Source organism: Mixophyes fleayi, chromosome 3, assembly GCF_038048845.1.
Source record: "Mixophyes fleayi isolate aMixFle1 chromosome 3, aMixFle1.hap1, whole genome shotgun sequence".
In the NCBI taxonomy this organism is placed as follows: Eukaryota; Metazoa; Chordata; class Amphibia; order Anura; family Limnodynastidae; genus Mixophyes; species Mixophyes fleayi.
Genome location: NC_134404.1, coordinates 280,247,524 through 280,269,036, shown reverse-complemented (window position 1 = coordinate 280,269,036; position 21,513 = coordinate 280,247,524). Strand labels below are relative to the sequence as shown.

The window sequence follows — 21,513 nt, the reverse complement described above, 5'->3', positions numbered from 1 at the left end:
TGATCAATATTGATTTTTGGTCCCTTCATAAATGGATCAGTGGCCACTGTTCTTCCCATATTCGGTCTCAGTATTTCCTCCTCACTGCACCCCCCCTCCTCCTAACACTATAGAATAATAAAAAAATAAGACCTCACACTCTTATACATCTGTTAGAGGTATTTGTACTATCATTTTTGCTACTTTCTGGTCAACTAAATATATGTCTAACTTATTCGCTCTTTTCATGTACTTCTGTGTATTGACTCTAGCAATTTCATAGTCTTTGTCGGATTTGTACATTGTCATTTGCTATGGTCTTTAGCAGTTCTGACTTTGTGAAAAATGTCTGTTGGTGTTTTGCAATAAAGTTCTTAAAAAAAAAAACATAACATGAAAACATATTCAAGGACAGAATTAAATGACTATTTTCTTTTGGCAAATGTTTTGTATCTGCAATGAAGACTATGATGATGACTGTACAAAATAGCTTACTAAATTCACAAATACTTTTTAAAACCAATATGGAGGATATCATCCGCATTTAATTTGAGCTTATATTGTTCAGTACCAACTATATCTTCTTTAAAATCAGGGGAGAGATGTATCCTTGCCACCAGAGGCTCAATCTCCAGAGCAAAAATAAATGGTGAGAGGGGACACCTCTGTTAGGTGTCATTTAAAATCAGGAGTGAGGAAGAGTACTGCATTCAGAGACCTTTGCCGAGAGGCCAGAATATAGGCCCTGGATTCCCTGTAAGAAGTTACCATAAAAGGGTTTCTAGCATAACAGGCCAATTAAGGTCTTCTCTGCATTCAGAGAGAGCACAATGGCCGGGGTCTTGTAGAAGATAGATGATGCCTCTAGTGTTGTCACGTGCTTGCCTGCCTAGTATAAAGCCAACTTGATCTTTATGGATAAAATGAGGCAACACTGTTAAGACGCTCTTCAAGAGCTTTTGCATATACTTTAACATCTGTGTTCAGGAGTGAATGGGTCTATAATTGGCTCAATCTGAGAGATCCTCGCCTTCCTTGGGAATAACAATAATTTTAGCTTCAAGAGTTTCTTTGGAGAAAGACTCCATTTAGCAGACTGTTGAACATGTCAGTAAGCTAAAACAAAAGCAGGGCATTAAATGTTTTATAGAACATGGTGGAGAAGCCTTACAGGGCAGGGGCTTTATTTAATTTTAGATTTTTTATCACATTAGAAATTTCCTGTGGAGTGAAATCTTCTCCCAACACCTCAAGTGTGCAAGGTAGAAGTCTAGGCATGTGGCAGTGGGTTAGGAAATCCCGGATTGATTTCACAGACAAAGGAAATCAACCACCCTTTGGAATGTTATAAAGTTTATTTTCATGCTAGTTTTAATGTAACAGTGGCATATAAAGTGTTTATTTTATATTTAAATGTCAGCATTTTTCTCAACTGCTTTTTCTATTAAATATTTTAGGAATAACCATGTTCCTATATTATAGTGATTATTGTGTCTTATATGTGTCAGGGCTGATGGCTATTGTCATAAGCTTGTAGAACAGGTGGTAGAGGTCTTCACCAATAGCAGCCACCTTTCCCGAAGAGCTTGTTGCGCTCACAGGTACACCAGATACCCCCAGATCTTATACTCTGCATAGTACAAGCTTATGGATATAACCATAGCACAGGCAAGAGGGTGACGGCATGAGATAATTAAAGTCAGGACAGGCCGAGGTCACAGGGCACAAGCAGGCAGCGAGGTGAGCTCCAGGCAAAGGGTCAGGTCCGGCAGAAAGGCAGGATATCTGAGTCATATGCTGAAGTCCAAGTCACCAGCAATAAATCATGGCCCAAAAAACAAGCCAAGGGTCATTCACAGAATAATCTATCCAGAGGGACAGAAACAGAGTACAGGAGCCAGGGAATAACGCTATAACCGGCAGGGAGGCTAAGCCCTCCCTGTCCTAAGCACTGATAGTGACCAATCAGGAGCAAGCTCCACAAACAAGATAATGGCTCCCAGTTGCCACAAGGAACCAACTGCGCATGCGCCAGACTACCAGCTTGCTGGGTCGCAGCACTAATCAAATAATTATAATACACGAGTCTGGCTGTGTGTACCTGCCGGACGCGTCAAAGACTGGGAAGGCCTCCCGACCATTGCTCTGGCAGTGGCCGGGTTGAGGCAGAAGTGACGTCTCGGTCGTCATGACAACGGCCGGGACAAGGGGCACTAAGCAGAAGTGAGCCGTGGTGGCTTGTAGTAAAGCCGCTGCTCGTAACAATATGACGGAGGAAAGATTAATTCATTTGTGTACAGTACATTAGAATTACAGGAGTAAGTGTTGATTACATTATTTAATGCATTAAAACATGAATACAAGTAATGTCACTGACATGTCTATTAATAAAATACCAACTTATAGTCTTTGCTTATTCCCTACAATAGTTTAACCAATACAATCACAAACATAGTCATACCTCTGTTTCTTTTGCAAATTCAGATCTGAAAAGAAGGTAAAGCGTAATTTTGTGAGTTTTAGATTGATATCTTTTATATATAGCCACCCTCCCTGTTCTCTGCTGCCATTTTAGAAGTGATAGCATGTGTGTAGGATGTTTGCTGCAATTCTGTGTTCACAAAGTCATTTGTAGAGGGTTGGACAGGGTGAAAGAGACAATGTATATTGAAAGTGCTCTGATTTTACTACACAAATCTTAAGAGTTTATTTACAGATCAGTCTGCTGGAATTGTGTGCTGATAAAATTGCGTGAGAGAGAGTAAAGAGTAGACAAGCAATGGCAACTGGTTATAATAATATATTGGTAAACTAATTGTGAGTGAAAACATATTTCTTGCTATTAAAATCAAAGGGGTTCAGTCTGAAGGCAGTTGTACAAGGATCAGTATCGGGGACATCTGTTAGGAATCTGATCCTAATTTGTGTCTGACTTGCAGTACTTCTATGCTACCAGAGGTGCTACTGTTTTGCCATTGGATATTTCCACCTCGCCTGCAGGTAAGTTGGAAATGTCTGTTCCACTGCCTTATATACCCGCTCCAAACATTACTTCTTGAAGTTCATCAATTGTTTGCTGCTTTTAGTCCCTGGCATTGTTTGTGAATCTCTCAGGTTCTGACCCTGAGTTGACTGATTATCCAATGGATTATTCGGTGCATTCAGACATCCAATATCTGCAGTGTTTTACTTGGAAAACCAGAGTCTCCAGCTTCTCAGCCTTATTTGACATTCCATCCTTGTACCTGCACTCCATCTACTATAACTGGACACCAGCATCTCTTGCTTCATTGGCTAAATAGGTAATCCAGTCTCCTTGTACCTGCATTCTCTCTGCTATTCCAATATACCAGCATTAAAAAGTCTTTAGTTTCTGTTTGATCCAGTGAGCCTTTTATTTTTACTTTTTTTTTAAACATATTTTATTGAAGTTCAGAGACATTCAATACAGTAATATTTGTGTACATTAGAATTCAATTACAGGTGTAACTAACGTACAAAAATATTCACATTATTGCTGATTCAGTGGGTATAATTATCGAAAAGCAGCCTTAATTAACAATCTCGTTATACTTGTCATAAGAGTAATATTAATCATAATAACAGTAATAACATTCCAAGTAGGCATTAAAGAGACTTCGAAGTGCGGGGAGACCAGAAGAGAAGGACAGACCCAATCTCCTTCCCTATAATAGAATTGGGGGGTCCTCAAGAAATATTCTAGTTTTAAACAAGAGTGTTTGGTGGAAACAATCATGTAGCTGTGTTCGCAGCGGAGTAGATAAAATATTTATATAGCTTTCCCATGTTTCAAAGAATTTACAAGTTAATTTTCCATTCTGGAGAGACGCCTCCAACCAGTCCATCCACAGAAGAAAATACATGTTTTCCTTAAATAAGTCTAATGTTAGAGGGGAATTCTGAATCCACATATGGAGAATCGATTTTCTAGCCCCTGCAGAAATTGCCATGAGCAACCTTCTCCCTCCTGCCGAAGTACGTGTATCAGGTGGTAGTATGCCCAACACTGCCCAATCAGGGGTAAGCACATGACCGTCTCTTCCATTGGGCACAATGGGCAGGTGCCCGGGAGCCCGTCCGAGGCAGCGCTGTAAAAAAAAATCCTGATTTTTTTTTTTTATTTTTTTTTTTAAAAATGAAAATACTTACCTGCGGTCACGTCAGCGGCGATCCGGCTCCCTCCCTGGTCCCCTCTTCCGTGCTGTTGCCGCAGTGAATGCTGGGCGTGATGTCGTGATGACGCCCAGCATTCACTGCGAGCACAGCACGGAAGAGGGCAGAAGAGACTCAGCGGTGCGGAAAAAAGAAGAAAAGGGGATCGGCCTTAAGGTAAGTTATTTAAGGGTATATATATATATATATATATTTTTTTTTAGGGGCCCGGTGCACTGCATTGCCTGGGGGCCCATAAAGTAGTAAAGGTGGCCCTGGGTAAGCAGTGGGCATTTTTTATCGTGTTCTGATTCCATCAAATACATTATGGTTGCTCACTACCTGCTACTGTGAATCTCAATGAGACAAGTGCCAGACTATTCTGTATTAACACCTGCCTGTCTGACTGAGTTCTGCAATACATCTTACCAGCATTACCTGTTTTGCCAATGGACTTGTGATGTCTGTATTAAAATTAAGTGACTGCATTTTAAAATTACTTGAGTGACCTATGTTCAAAATAAAGCCACTAAGTAGTAACTAACAACACCCAGTAACATAATGAACTGCCGATGAGATTAGAGCCTGCAGATTGTACGCTCATGCTCTTGAAATAGGGTTTCTAGTGTGTTAGACCATGTCTGAAACTCCTCAATTTCAAATTGACATACTACACCAATGCTCCCAATTAACACAGGTGTATACATTATTACAAGAGTTGCTTAGACAGTTTCCTGTTTCCCTCCTGTGTGGTTACTGCTCATATACCAGTTCTGGAGCACCTAAATCCTTTTTCAGAGAAAACGTGCTAACCGCAGTACATCCTCCAGAGTCTTTACAGTGCCATAAAGACTCTAATGCTGCTGCACCTGTTCTAATGCCTGTGGCTTCTGCCACTGAGGGTTCCAAAAAAACAGAAACCTCGTCATTAGTACAACGCAACCAGATATCCTCGTTAGATCTTCATTCATGAACAGTACCTTAAGTATCTTCCAACGTATGCGGTTGAATAATGGTGCAGTCATAACCTCTTATAAAATGGCTAAATTCCACCACGTTAGTATGGGCTGTAAAAAAAATACAATGTCAAATTTCACACTTCAGTGGACCAGCAGGGGTTGGCTGGCAGATTTTAGTCCGGTGGGCAATACTTGGCTCAGCAGCTTATTAGAAACATTAGCCCAAGGTAGCCCAGTTTGACACTGGACCTGCCCAGCCAGCCCATGCAGACCAGTCACGCCGACATAGTAGTGATGCGTTGTAATTATATAGTGTGTGTGTGTTGTCGAAGTCAGCAAATTGGATAAAGTCATTTCAATTAAAGTCTAGCAAACTTGGTTGTCTTTGTCTGAAAAGATGCGTACGGTACGCATCGACGTACAAGGGCACGCTATGGCGTGAAAGGGCGTACGCATCCACTGCACGTGGCAGCAACAGTAATTGGTCTTTTACCATACATTCGCACAAACATGCATACTTATAAAATAGTACACATTAATGGTAGTTGCAACACATAGTCAGTTATGTTGAAATATAGTAGTATTTATATATTATATCATAGTTACATGCATATTAGTGAAATACACGGAACGGGTTGAAGGAATAACATCATGAGTGGTATCATAATGAACCTTGTTACATATCCTACTGTTTGGTTCACTCTGCGAGGGAATCGCAGAGTGCATACACAAGTTATGAATGATAGGGAATTATGAACTACTTAAGACTAAGGAATTTTGGCGCGAAGAGCAGAGCATACCCCCTGCAGAGATGACCCCCTCCTTTGGATTCCTTAGGATGAACCAGCCAATGATTGACAACCCCTTGGACATTCCTGAGACCTGGACCAATAGATGCAAGCTATACCATCTTCATTGTATTACTGTATTTGATTGTGTATATAAGCAGCAGCTTGTGATCCAGCATGCAGACATCTTGTCCCCAGACTTCAGGATTGAATGACTGCACTGGATCCAGAGCGCCTGCGATAAGTAACGGCTGTATTTACTATTACTTCGCTTGAGCATATTTATTCTACTATTTGCGAATAAATCTTTGTGCTTTGGAAACACAACTCGAGGTTCGACAATCGTTATTGGTTAGCGACAATACGCACATAACAGTGTGTGTGTATATATATATATAATGTAAAAAAAATTGTATGCAAATGAAGAGACTCTCTTCATTTTAGGGTTGTTGTGGGTTTGAGGGTGCACCAGGCAAAACCTACCTGCTTTTCTACCCCCTCTGGTTACATGTTAATTATAATATTACCAAAAGAAAAGCCCTTTGGAAATTCAGCCTGTTCTGTTTGTCTCTCATGGAGATTGGTTCTGAGTTGGTTGTTTAGTGGGAAGGTTTCTGCTTAGAAAGAATAGATGTGGCAGAAGATAGATATGGCGGGTGTGGAGTGTGCCAGTACCGCTGTCCCTGTGTTTATAGACACAATGAGACTTGATCACTTCTTAATGCCTGTCATAGCTGAGGTCTTTCATGATTTCTACAAAGAGGTATATATCTCACAAGTGCATTATGATGTGAAAGACCTCTCCATATACATCATCTATTTATTTATGTAGTGCCACTAATTCCACAGCGCTGTACAGAGAACTCATTCACATCAGTCCCTGCCCCATTGGAGCTTACAATCTAAATCCCCAAACATACACAGACCGAGGGAGTCTAAGGGCAATTTAATAGCAGCCAATTAACCCATCGGTATGTTTTTGGAGTGTGGGAGGAAACTGGAGCACCCAGAGGAAACCCACACAAACATGGGGAGAACATACAAACTCCACACAGATAAGGCCATGGTCGGGAATCGAATTCATGACCCCAGTGCTGTGAGGCAGAAGTGCTAACCACTAGGCCACCGTGCTGCCGTCCCTCAATTGTCCACTGACAGTAGAATATTCTTGGATTCTCCTTTTAAACTGGAAGAAGTAGACAATGCAATAAAACATTTTTTTAAAAAAACATATTAACCCCTAACCTAATTACCAATTGGCCATTTGAAAGTTCAGAATGTACAATCTGGATTTCTAAAAAACCAAAGGGTTGTTATAAGTATAGTTATAACTCATGGAGTTCACATATATGGGTAAAAAATATAAGATTAAAGGGTTCATAAACTATAATACGTGTTATGGGGTTTATGTACAAAAGTGTATTTGTGATTTGATATATGTAGGAAGAACAGCAAGACCACTTAAATCCAAATGTATGCAGCACAGGAGAAATATCTGTAATAAAACAGAAGATCCAAGTGTGTCTCATCACTTTAATTTTGACCAGAATGGAGAGACTGATGGTTTATCTGTATTTGGTGTGAAACTTATCAGAAATACAATAAGAGGGGGAGATGGATTCAAAAAACTATGCACACAAGAAGTATGTTGGATACATCAACTGAATGCACTTGCCATGCTGGGCTAATTGAAGTGCTAGAACTGAATGAAATTCTGTAACAATTGATATATTACAATCATTCTACCCTGAAAAATCTTTAGCTTCTGAGATGCTCCAATAAAACTAAATGAACTGAGGGATAGTGTTCTGTGTGGACCGACTTCTTTTCTTACATAGTATTACAAGTGTGATTGGTCCTTATCTTATTAGAGTTTACAAAGAGTGGGTTAACATTCCATTTACTGATATTTATAGAAGAAATAGGATAAATAAAATAAGGAATAAATGGGGAGTGATACGAATATGAAGTTTCTAATAATGTGGAAAAATAATCACTTGTTTATGGTCTGAGGGAGAAGTTTATTAATTAATTGGTGTCAATGTTGTATATTGGTTACATATATTTGTCTTTTGCTTCTAGAATCTGTGGAATAATGATTTAGTATTCATATTAAATGTGATGTTTCAATTATATGAAAATGATTAATTAGAGACTGAATATCATACTGTGATATAGATATATATATATATATATATATATATATATATATATATATATATATAGCTCCATCTCATCTCAATGAACCATCTAATACAAATACTAGCTGGTCTATTTCCACAAAAGGCTTCTACCCTTGCAAAAACTGTAAAGCTTGTAAATATGTGAATAGTGATCATAAAACTTTTTCTGACACTGCTAGTAAAAAAGAAAGAAATATTTAATCTTTCATGAATTGTAATAACACGTTTGTGGTGTATTTATTAGAATGTGGATGCGGGAAAAAATATATAGGGAAGACTAAGAGACCTGTAAAAATTTAGTATTTGAACATTTGCGTAATATTCGAAATAAGATTGAAAATCATAGTGTCCCCAGGCATTTCCTTTCGTGTCATAATGCTAATCCTGAGTCTATACAATTTAAAGCTATAGAACATGTCAATACAGACATAAGAGGAGTAGATCGACTTTTAAAATTAGCGCAGAGAGAAACATATTGGATTTACACTCTGAACACGTTGGTCCCCTTTAGGTTAAACGAAGGGTGTGAAATCACTCCGTTTTTATAAAAGTATTTGGTGCAGTTTTGTTTTATTTTGTTTTTATTTTTTTATATAATGTTTTATTCGTTTTGTACATGCAATATCCTTGTAATGCATATATGTAGAGAGACATATGAATTGTATGTATAGTTATTAGTCTGTCTTAACACAGAGATGTGTGTATATGTTAGTGAACGACTCTTGCTCTTATTCACCTGTGAAGGTAATTAAAATTACCCTTGAAATAGGTGAGCATTTGAATGGAGATCCACACCTCCTGACGAAGTCCTTTGAGATGAAACGCGTAGAGGTGTTCTTGGATCTATGCTGATGTATGCTACCTCGACTCTGATGTCCGTGTATGGAGATTAGAAGTGAGCTGTATTGTAACATATGCCTGAAACCTTTTTATCCTGTGGTACGTGAAAATTTTATGCCTTTGAATAAACCTTTTTACTTGGATAATACACCATGTAAGCGCCCACTTTTTGTTTGAATTTATAATATATATAGATATATAAAATCATATTTGTATTCTGTTTTAGAAAACTTATCTTATGTAAGAAATACAATTCGTCTTATACCTGTAATGAGATCAGAACGCTGTCTTAAACACCTGACAGCTAACGGAACAACTAATTAACAAGACTGGCTATAAAAGGAGTCCAAGTTATAGGTACTTATATCCTCTGATGCAATCACGATGATGTGATGAAACGCGTCAGCATGAGAAGGAATAAGAAGTCACTGATCTTTTACTAGCTCATATCTATTACTCAATATCCCTATTTCGTATCCAGTTCACCAATTTTATATCGGCACAAGTCCTTATATAGCACAGCAGAGACTATCTGTCTTCCAATCAGAAATTTCAAGTGCAAACAGAACATCTGTTACCTTTGCTGGAGGGAGTAGTTTCCGTGTGGACACAACTTAACTGGTTTAACCTCACTCACCAGGACGATACCGCTTCAGGATACGGTATTGTAATGCATTTGCTACTTATTTGTTAATAACCTGGAGATTTATTCTTGTCTTATCTGTGGAGGAAGCTAAAAAAGACCAAAGCCGTAACCACATGCTGATTGTTAAAGCCAACCTATTGGAGATCTATATGCACGCTGTGAACTGTTGCTATATATATAACAGGGTTTGTTAGTACCGACATTATGTCTTCAGCAAGGAAAGCTGTATTTCCAAAGTGAACTGTCAATATTTGCAAGCAAGTATCTGTCAGTACATACAATGTATATTTTGTGAGAAAGACAGAAACTATAATTTATAAAGGAGAATTATTGGAAGTATCACTATATTGTATGGCAGTTCCTGATGATTTCTTATGGATTTGTGAACTGATTCATTCCCCAGAATTAATTTGTTCAATAATTTACTGCTATACAAAGAAGTAAATTGCAACAAGAAAACGCACTGGCAAATGTGTTACCAACAGATGGAATGGGAATGTTTTGCTATTTTATCTGTTTATGAATATCTAGCAGCTGTTAATAGAGATCAGTGCACTGATCAGGAAATTTGTTCCCTTTCACAAAAATTTTCGTTTTTAAGCCTATATTTTATTTTTAATAAATTAGATTTTATTTATTTCACTTATTTGGTGAATGGAGTTTTCAATTTCCAGTGCTGCCTTTTTTCTTTTTCAAGTTTTTGTTTTTAGAACACACATGTTCTGGACAGCTGCAGGTGATTGAACACCAATTAATTGGTTAAATATCTTTTCAGCACCAGGAGCATTTGTATTAATGCCATAATGTCCATCCCTAATGATAAGGCCCCAGGTGAGAATGGTCTTCCTATAGAATTTTATAAACACAGAGCATTTTCTGTCCCTTGTCAAGTTACTTGACACCTTCAATACTCTTTTCATATCTGGTGCAATGCCCAACTTCATGGCTGAGACATCGATCGTGGTAATGCCAATGCTGGTCAAAGACTACTTCTACTAGAAATGCTCAGGCTTGGTTCCCCGAGACTCAAACACACCAGAACTTAGCAGATCTGAGTACAGAGCCCTCTACTTTTGCGCACCCTCGGAATTAAAGGCAAAGCGTCATAGTTACGTCATCGGATCTCACGAGTTTTGGATTCTATAAGTACCCCCCTCCACGGTGATCCAGCACCATTTCACAGAGGAACACGGAAGGGGTAGCACAGTTCTTGGCAGTCTCTAGTGCAGTTGGGCAGCATCCTAGGTAGAAAAGAAAGAGGAGGGGTAGCAGTGTTCTTCAAAGTCTCCAGTGACATTCAGGAGAGCTCTATTTCTAATTGTTCATTGCTGAAATAGAAATAATAGGTCTGGCAGGCTTGGTCTTCTAAATCTGCAGTCACATTGTACTGTGTTATGTAGGTAAAACACAAAGAGGAGAGCTCCATTGCTAATTTTCATTGCTGAAATAGAAATAATAGGGCTGGCAGTGTTGTTCTTAATCTGTAGTCACATTGTACTGTGTTATCAAAATGGATTCACAGCAGTACACATTAGACCAGGAGCACCAAGCAGCTGCTGGCACCAGTCATGATGATAGTAATCACTCTATGTCATCTGGCAAAGTCTATGCAAAAGTGCATAGTGTTTTTAAGTCGGGGAAACAAAAATGTAATCGAGGCAAAGTTATCTGAAGAAAAAAATAAAATTGCCAACATGCCATTCTACACACGCAGTGCCAAGGAAAGACTGATGCTTTTTTCTATGAGTGCTAGTTCTGCAACTGTCACTGTGGCATCTTCTTGTAAGGTCAGTCATGACCAAGCAGGACCTTGTCATTCTGACTCCAAAAATGGTGTACAAATACTTTTACGTGTAAAAGCCAAGCTGGAAGAAAACAGTAAAGCATTAGAGGAAAATGTGTATGTTCAGATTCAGAAATGACGCAAATCCTTGAGGAGAGTCTATCGACGAGTGTTATATGTATACCCATAAAGAAGGTCCCTTTCAGCATTTCTGCACATGTGTGTATGAACAGCCTAAGTGTAGCCAGTGATGCACAAACTGAGGATGCCACTTTGGAATTGCAACAGGATGAGGGGGATATTTGTGTAGGTGACGAGGGCACTAATGAGGATGTTGATGAAGAGGATGTTGTTTGTGCAAGTCCTGCCCCAGTGAAAGCAGCTCTTGCACGTGATAAGAAGGCCATTTTCATGCCTGGGCATAAGACCAAAAAATCCCCCTCTTTATGTGTGGAATTATTTTTACCCAAATCTTGACAACAGTTGTCTAGCCATTTGTAGCATTTGTAAAGCCACAGCAACGTAAGCATGGATGTCTAAATAGACATGTATATGTATTACCTTCCACTTTGCTGCTGTTTCATCAGTATTGCACAAAGGACAATTACATCCTACACCACTTTTCTTTTCTGCCACCGCTGTGTGGCAATGTTTCTTAGATATGCTAGGAACTGCCGTGTGTTCGAGTCATTGCTCTGTCGCTTAGCATCCAGCCAGGTCACTGCAGTCTTTGTTTGAAAGTGTATGAAAATAATATTTTGACCTGTGAGGTGGTCAAAATTGACTGCAAATGACTTTAAATTAGTGTTGTTGAGGTAATAATAATGTAGGGTGGGGGGAAGCGATGTGTGATTTTAGCAAAAAAAAAATAGGGATTTTAGAAAAAAAATCGGCAACCAAAACACAATTCCCCAGATCACTAGGACTTCAAATTTGGAACATTCAGCTGCTAATATTCATTATTCAACTAGGAATCTTTTCTGGACTGTCATTATTGACATAACTAATGAATTTAGGCATGTTCACCCACTGGCACTATATGTGAGTGTACATGTTACACAACGGTTGCTGTTTCCATACATGTCCTCCTATTCTGGCTCATTATATATTCATTTTTTGCAACCTATGTGTTTTTTCCTTTTAATTTTTTTATTTATCAATATGTACTTTCTTTGTATGTATTTACATCAGTGCACTGATTTGTTTTTAAATATTATCCTTTTTACATATAATTTATGGTCATTTATACTTTTTTGCATTGGTATTGTTTGTATTTCATGTAGTGAGCTCTGCACCAAGATTTTTTACTGGTACTTTTACAAGCAGGAAAGTTTGTGAGGTGGCATATGGTTTTAAGCTGGCATAGGGCAGTATTGTATTATGAAGCTATATGATGGTTAGTGGGAGGTGACAAATAGCTATACTATTGTTTCATGAGGGTGTAATGTGGCATTGCTGCGTGGTAGTATGACACTGTACAGTATATTAGAATTGGACTGTAAAGTGCCATGAATCAGTATGGTGGCCATGGGCTGTACATGGTAGGCATTAGTTTATTATGTTGGCCCGGAGCAGTATAGGGTAGAAATAGGGTGTAATGTTTGCCAGATCATTGAATACAAAAAACAGGCCAAATATTTGTATACAAAGCTACTTTGTGTATATATTTTAAGTTTCATTAAAATAATGATTAGTTCAAAAAGGGCATTCATGATTGCTTATCACATTTATGAAAGTATATTTGATAGAGTACAGTAGGCATAAGGCATTTGCATACAATAGCCACAATTTTCTGTAAAATTACAATGTAAATTTTCTCGAAAAAAATAGAGCTACATTTTATGATACATGTTAATGCCTTGTATACATGGTTACTGGCTCAAAGAACTAAATATATTGTGTCTAAGTTACATTTTATATACCTTTCTATTACCAAGTGGCTAAGAAGCAATTAAGACTGCATTTGCAATTTGCCATTGAGCTGTATGGGAAACACAACTGTAAGATTGGACGGGGTGCAGGGATATCCATGTGATCAGAATTGGATAGTGATTTTTACCTGTACCTTTTCTCTGTAAGTACTACTACATTACCTCTCTAGAATTTTGGGTTAGGCTTGGATATACAATCAGACCTTGTGACGATCATAAGCATCACTGGTTGATGATTTCCTCAAAGCCCACCTGTGTATTCAGGCAAGTCAAGTGATAGTCTTGAGTCAGAAGGAATGGTGGTGGGCCCGTTAGATCTTGACTCCTGTGAAGTGAGTTCAGGGTCACCCATAGTTAAATTGGTTGCTGGAGGAACTTCCTCATGCACACTCAGCAGGTGGTGATGGGTATGCTCATATGTGGTACCCTCAGCTTGCACCATGTAACTGTTGGGATGAGCAGATTCTTGGAGGATGTTGGCAGGTTTATCCTTTCCACAAGGAGTTTGCATTCGGATAGCTTGACCTGGAACAAGATGTGGAAGACTATCTGCTGCTCGGTCATAACTTCTTTTGTTGGACAAGTCAGGACTCTCATGTAGGTGCAGAGGTTCTTTTGGTTGATGTGCCTTGAGTGCATTGCAGTGACCACATATGGAGACTTCTCTTTCAATGTCACTGAACATGATGGACCAATATAGTGACTTTCTGGCCATGCGCTTGGTGGCTTCAAAGCCTGGGTGCCCCAGTTGGAGCTGCTTTGTATAGTACCTCTGCAGGATGTACTGTATTATAAATATTTTGACCACTCTGGATGATTCCATCAGACAGCTTACTGTTTATCTCTCATGGCAATGAAGGGTCGCATATCTTGTGAAATCACCCAAGAGGACTGGGGTCACCATTTTAGTATGAATTGAGACAGTTGTTGGCATAGATCATTCGCCAAGGTTTCACACTGTGCGAATGGTGAATAATAATGCGTATTTATCTTCAAATTGTGGACAACCAGTGTGAGGTAAGTAGACCCAGAAGAGAGCAAATAATTCTTTGCCATGCTTGTATATGACATCCAGCTGGTATTTCTGTAACTTTAGCATCATTCTTTGTATACAGGCAGAAGGGATATGCAGAGGCTTTCTCAGTATGGTGATGAGTGGTTTATGATCCATTTCAACAGTACCAAGACGACAGTATAAAGATTTGGAACGTGTGACAGGCAAATACTAATGCTAAAAGTTCTTTTTCATTCTGTGCATATCGTTATTCAGTCTCGGTGCTCTGGAGAAGAAGGCTATGGGCCTCTGTTTTTGGAGACAAGCAGCATCCAGATCATGTTGTAAAATATCTGCAGAAATCACCACCGGTAAATGCACATTAAAGCACTCAAGTACTGGAGGGCTTGTTAACATGTGTTTTTTAAATTTTATAACTGCAGCCTGTTGTTGCTCCTGCCAGCACCATTCAGTATCTTGGTGTAAGAGCTGTCTTAGTGGTGCAGTTGTCTCAATGTACAGTCATGGCCAAAAGTTTTGAGAATGACACAAATATTATTTTTCACTGCTGCAGTTTTTATAATGGCAATTTGCATATACTCCAGAATGCCGTGAAGAGGGATCAGATGAATTGCAATTAATTTCAAAGTCCTTCTTTGCCATGACAATGAACTTTATCCCAAAAACAACATTTCACTCTGTCATGCTGATTGAGTTAGAATAGCAGACTGGAAGCTTTAATAGGAGGGTCGTGCTTGAAATCATTGTTCTTCCTCTGTTAACCATGGTTAACTGCAAGTAAACATGTGTAGTCATAATTGCTTTGCACAAATAGGGCTTCACAGGCAAGGATATTGCTACTAGTAAGATTGCACCTAAATCAACCATTTATCAGATCATCAAGAATTTCAAGGAGAGAGATTCAATAGTTGTAAAGAAGAGCACCAAAGAAAGTCCAGCAACTGCCAGGACCGTCTCCTAAAGGTGATTCAGCTGCGGAATCGGGCCACCACCAGTGCAGAGCATTCTCAGGAACGGCAGCAGGCAGTTGTGAGTGCAGCTGCACGCACAGTGAGGCAAAGACTTTTGAAGGATGGCCTGGTGTCAAGAAGGCCAGCAAAAAAGCCACTTCTCTCCAGGAAAAACATCAGGGACAGACTGATATTCTGCAATAGGTATAAGGATTGGACTGCTGAGGACTGGGGTAAAGCCATTTTCTCTGATGAATCCCCTTTCAGATTGTTTGGGACATCTGGAAAAACGCTTGAAGGAAAGGTGAGCGCTACCATTAGTCCTGTGTCATGTCAACAGTAAAGCATTCTGAAACCATTCATGTGTGAGGTTGCTTCTTAGCCAAGGGAGTGGTCTCACTCACAATTTTTCCTAAGAGCAAAGCCATGAATAAAGAATGGTACCAAAACATCCTCCAAGTGCAACTTCTCTCAACCATTCAAGAACAATTTGGTAATGAGCAATGCGTTTTCCAGCATGATGAAGCACCTTGCCATTAGGCAAAAGTGATAACTAAGAGGCTCGGCGATCAAAACAACGAAATTTTAGGTCCATGGCCAGGAAATTCCCCAGACCTTAATCTCATTGAGAACTTGTGGTCAATCCTCAAATGGCGGGTGGACAAACAAAAACCCACAAATTCTGAAAAACGAAAAACATTGATTAGGCAAGAATGGGTGGCCATCAGTTAGTGTGTGGCCAAGAAGTTGATAGACAGCATGCCAGGACGAATTGCAGAAGTCTTCAAAAAGAAGGTTCAACGCTGCAAATATTGACTGTTTGCATAAACTTAATGTAATTGTCAATATTGTAATTATCTATTTTAATTTCAGCCACCAGCTCTGAAATTAAATTGGATAATTTTATGTCTTGCTGTACCTCATGACCTTCATTTGGTTCTCTCTGCAAACATTATTATTATATGAAATATTTGATGGGAGCATAAACTGTATAATTGGGGCAGCACGGTGGCAAAGTGGTTAGCACATCTGCCTCACATCGCTGGGGTCATGAGATCAATTCCCGACCATGGCCTTATCTGTGTGGAGTTTGTATGTTCTCCCTGTGTTTGCGTGGGAATTTAGACTGTAAGCTCCAATGGGGCAGGGACTGATGTGAATGAGCTCTCTGTACAGCGCTGCGGAATCAGTGGCGCTATATAAATAAATGATGTTGATAATTCTCTTTGTGACAGTAGTAAAAGATTCCAAAAAATTAATGTGTTTACAGTATGTATATGAAACAGACATGCTGCTATCCTCCTGTGTGTTCCTAACCAATCCTGCTATCTTCTGTGTTTCTTACATGTTCTGCTATGCCCCTAACCTGTGCTGCAATCCGCCCTGTGTGTTCCTAATCAGTGCTGCTGTCTTACCTGTGTGCTCCTTTCCTGTTTTGCTATGCCACCTGTGTGTTCCTAATCTGTGCTTCTCCCCTCCCTTGTGTGTTTCTAATCTGTGCTTTTCCCCCCTTGCTTGTTCCTAATCTGTGCTTCTTCCAACCTTGTCTGCAGTACAAATAGGTAGTGCGCACAGTAAGATAGGAAAATAAACGGATAAATTTGCTGCTAAAGATCTCGCAGGTTGTCCAGACCTGTCATAATACATACATTGAGGGGAAAAGGGAGGAACCAGCACATACACTAACCGTACAAGTCACAAGAAAATTAGATTCCTAAAAAGGTCAGTTTTTACACACTGTAGTCTCCCTTTGGACCCTCAGTCCCGATTATAGTTCTCTATTACACCTGGATCTATCCAGTTTTAATGTTTATTTATTTTATAATTTTGTCGTCTATTAGTGAATGCGAAAGCATCTGCACTTATAATTAATAAACCGTTTCTAACCCACTCGCTAGCTATTTCTTATTTTGGATTTGCATTGTGACCTTTTTAGGAATCTAATTTTCTTGCAACTGGTATGGTTAGCGGTATGCGCTGAATCCTCCCTTTTATCCTCAATACTCCCCATGTTTGTTTCTTTCCTGTTTTGCTAAGTCCCATGTGTTTTTATAATTGTGCTGCTATGCGTCATGTGTCTTACTCTTCTGAGGAAACCACATATCAAAAGTGGAGAAACGCGTCAAGTAAACTCCTTTGAACCATGATCACAGGACTTAATTTTAATTCTACTGATCAGATTGACTGACTTAAGGAAAGATCATGATCTCAGTTGAATTCTACCATCAATATTGTACATTTCCCTTTTTTACAAAGCCTGGAGTGGGGTAAGATCGATATATAACTGAGAGAGAGCAAGTTTAAATTGCAGCAGAGTGATTCGGTATGTAGCTCTAGCAGGCGGAGCTAAAAGTTGCTTGCAGAACTTCATGAGTCAGATGTACTGAGTATGACCTGTATCTCCAGGTTGTTATGTTGACGGCTGTATCATATGAATGATCGTGACAAAGAAAAAGAAAATTGTCATCCACATAATAGTTTGGTGTATATCATACAACAAGTGTGCGAAATTTAACAGATACAATTGTGTCTTTTACTGTGTGCTAATTCAGTGATCTCTTATTATCAAAAAATATTGATTATGCAATGAATTATTGTCTGAGACCTTTTTTTCCCTATATGTGCACTATAGGTGATTTCAACATAATTTAAGACCAGAATTAGTCCGGATTAATGGTTTGTTTTAGTATGTTTTTGATATTTTCTTTTCTGCTTTATACATGTATTAGTGGTTATACAAATAAATTTAAATCTACAGTGGTATTTATTAGATAGGATCCATTTGCGCTTGTTTTTTGTTTTGTTTTGTTTTCTTCCATTATAATTGAAGTTGATGCACAACAACTTCTATAAATAATCAACAATTTTTTCCTATCTAAGTATATTAATTGTTATTTGAATCGGTTTTGTATCTATACTATACAAGGTATAGACTGCTATAGTCAGCACTAGGTTTTTCTGCCCATTTGGGTTTAGAATTGTAGAAATCATGTGTCTTACTTACCTGTGGTGCTTTGCAACATGTGTGTTCCTTATCTGTGGACAATCATTCCCCACACCAACTCACTTTGCCTTTGAAGTAAGGGGGAGGAGAAACAGGAAACTGTAAGTAGAGAAGTTAGAAAGAAGGAGCTTTCTATGCCAGTAGATAATATAGTGGTATTTAGTTTTATCACAGGTATAAATAAAATAGGTTACAGTAATTTTATTCATATGTCCAGACAATTATCATGACCAAGCTTTTAAAACCTAGGGGTAAATGTATTAAGTGCTGGTTTCTGCAAGTCACCAGAAATCGGCGCGTTTGCAGTGAAAATTTAAAGCTGCAATGGCTTTAAAGGCATTATTTTGTCTTTAAAGCCATTGCTGCTTCAAATTTTCACTGCAAACTCCCCTGATTTACGGCAACTTACAGAAATCGGCACTTAAAGGGGATTACCAGTGATTATTAGTGATACCCAGATAATTATAATAGTAAGCAAAATATACTGTAAGTAAGGATTATCATACAGTAGTGATACTTATAAGGGATGTTATTTAATATATAACATTATGACTTTCAGCTTTTTTTCAAGGTTAGATACAGATGGTAAATATGGTTGTAATGAATGCTTCAAATAAATTAAATTAAGATTAAGGGCCTGAGACATTAAGCCCTGTGTCTGCTGAACTGGCCACAAGTAGGCTCTGCGTACACCCATAGCTAACAAGAACAAGGATCTCAAGATATGTTCCTTGTTGACTACGGGTGTATTTTGAAACCCCTCCCTGCTCTACTACACAGGATGCTGCAGGATACGTTTGTACTTGTTGCAGCAGCCTGTGCCTGGTCTGGTGGCATTACAGATGCCTGATCAGGCACCTCTATAAAATTAGTTAAAAAACAGACTCTTAAAAAAAAAACTGTGAGAGTCCCCCCTCCACTATTAACCCTTGTACTGCCAGCCTAGTGCTGGTAGTCACAAAATCAGGTTGGGAAAAAAGCATGGGGTCCCACCAATTTTACAAAAACCAGCACTAGACAAGTCAGCTGCGGCTGGTGGCACTATAGCAGGGGGTCCCACTGAAATTATGACAAACAAGCCCTGGGGTGTTCAGAATTGCCTAGGGAGAAGGGTCCGCAAAAATATGTTTGACCCCCTCCTCTAGGGACACCCAGCCCTATGCTGAAAGCACTAGGGCTCTTTCCACACCCCTGGGTGGTGAGTGTAGGGTAATAAAGTGTAAAAAAGAAAATGCATAAAACATTATTTTATTGAAACTACAAGTTCCAGCTAGTCTTGGCTGCTATTAATAGTCTTGGCATGCTGGTGCTTGTAGAACTACTTGTAGAACTACAAGCACCAGCATATTCAGGGTATACTGGCACTTGTAAACCACAAGTGCCAGTATGCCCTGACACCCAGTGCCCGTTGAGCCATGTAGTCTAAAAGTAAAATTTAAATAAAATACTCCCTCTTTGATTCAATTACATTTTAGTTTAGGGTTTTTGTTATTTTTAATAAACAAATGTGATTTCAGACACCTTGTTTAAACCATATATTTTTAAAGTAATAAATCTCAAAATATATTTACCATCTGCTGTCTTAATCTGTAATGGATCCAATCTTGTAAGATTTTAATCCATACTACTTGAATCCATAAAAAATCACAAATCCCAAAATGTCTGAAGGTGTCCAAAAAAATCACTTTCCAAGGTCATGTAGCTGTCCATTAAAAAAAAAAAGAAAACCCCTAAAAATATTCCACAGGTAGTTGAAAAAATACATATTTTCTTCTTTCTTGAAGCCCAAATGATCCACAGGATTTGGCTTGGCAATATAAAAAAAACCATACACAGAACGTTAACTATGATCCTCAATGGAGGATCAAGCGCGCAGAGTGAATTATTAACAGATGCAATGTCTATTTATAAGCTAGAGGGTTTCCCATGACAGCTTAGGAAATCTTAACTTTATGCAAGGCAAGAGTGCAAAATGTATTGCAAAATTATATCTTTGAGGAAATAGTATGAAATCTGTTCTGGTTGTGGTTTCTTAAAAATTAATTGAGAAAAAGAAAGGGTTTCTATACTTCACAAAAATGTATCTTCTATTGCACTTATTCTATGGTTTATATGTAACTGAATTAAATCTAAATTTTGTTTTAAGATTTCTTATATAATCTCCATTTAACCTGAAAGTCAGAGAAATATCTGTTTCATTACAATGATAATGTAAGGTATTCTTTGCAGATAAATAGTACCTTGTAGGTAGGATCCAGATTCTAATTAATGAGGAGGCAGGAGGAGAAGCCACTATCCTGCGACGCTAGAAGGAAGTTAGAGATGAGGGGCAGGTGAGAGTTGCACATGCACACAGCAAAAACCTGTGCTGATGCAAGCTAAATGGCCATGCGCTTCATCTCCAATGCAACAGGCAGCGAGCAGGACATGGTGCAGCCTAAACTGCTCTAGTCACCTAGGGGCCTATTTATTAAGATCCTTTTTAGCTTTTTAGGTAAGGTATTTATTTCTAACTATAAGACTGTAGCAGATATCAATGTTTGCTCTGTAGGTTTTTATGGGGACTGCTATTTTGCGTGATTTAAAGAGGTCCGCAAAATCAAATATTATTTTAGAATTTGTCCGGTATAGCCAACACCATCTTAAGATGATGCCTATGGTGTAAGCATTGTGGTAGAGGAATCTTCGGATCCTTTACCGCAGCTTACCTGCTTTCCCCATCGGTCACTATCGCAAGTATGTCTCTGCGCATACGCAAAGCAGCTTTGCCATAGTGACCGGAGAGGAGAGCCAGACAACGGAACTTCTAAGGTAAAAATCTTCTAAGGAAATCTTTACAGGGCAGACTCCTATCGGATGGGCTCTGTCTATGATTTTTTTTTAAATAAATGGGGAAGAACAATAATGTGTCATTGCTGAGGTGACAGATGATTATTAACAGGGTTTTGCCCAGTTAATAATCATAAATAAATATAAATAATATTAATAAATATGCCCCTCAATTCTTGAGTGACCGCATAAGTAGACAATCGAGCAGGCTGGGGAGCGCCTTTTAAAAATAGTGCTCACTACTGTACTTAACGCATTTTGCTGTCTCTGTGCGACCCCCATCAAACTTGTGCCCTGGATGGTGACACCTGCCACACCGCCCTAGTTACAGCCATGAAGTGGAGCTTTGATTGTAGCTGGGGCCCATAAAGAACAAGACCGATGACTCTGCGATTTAAATTTTTTGTCAATTTAGAGATTGAGACAACCTCTC

The 21,513-nt window shown here is 38.8% G+C and overlaps 1 protein-coding gene across 1 annotated transcript in view; it reads left to right on the top strand.

Annotated features, from left to right (window-relative positions):
- The window catches only part of LOC142144598 (proton-coupled folate transporter-like), a 292,308-nt gene that overhangs the window by 51,128 nt on the left and 219,667 nt on the right, over window positions 1–21,513 (top strand). The window lies entirely within an intron of this gene.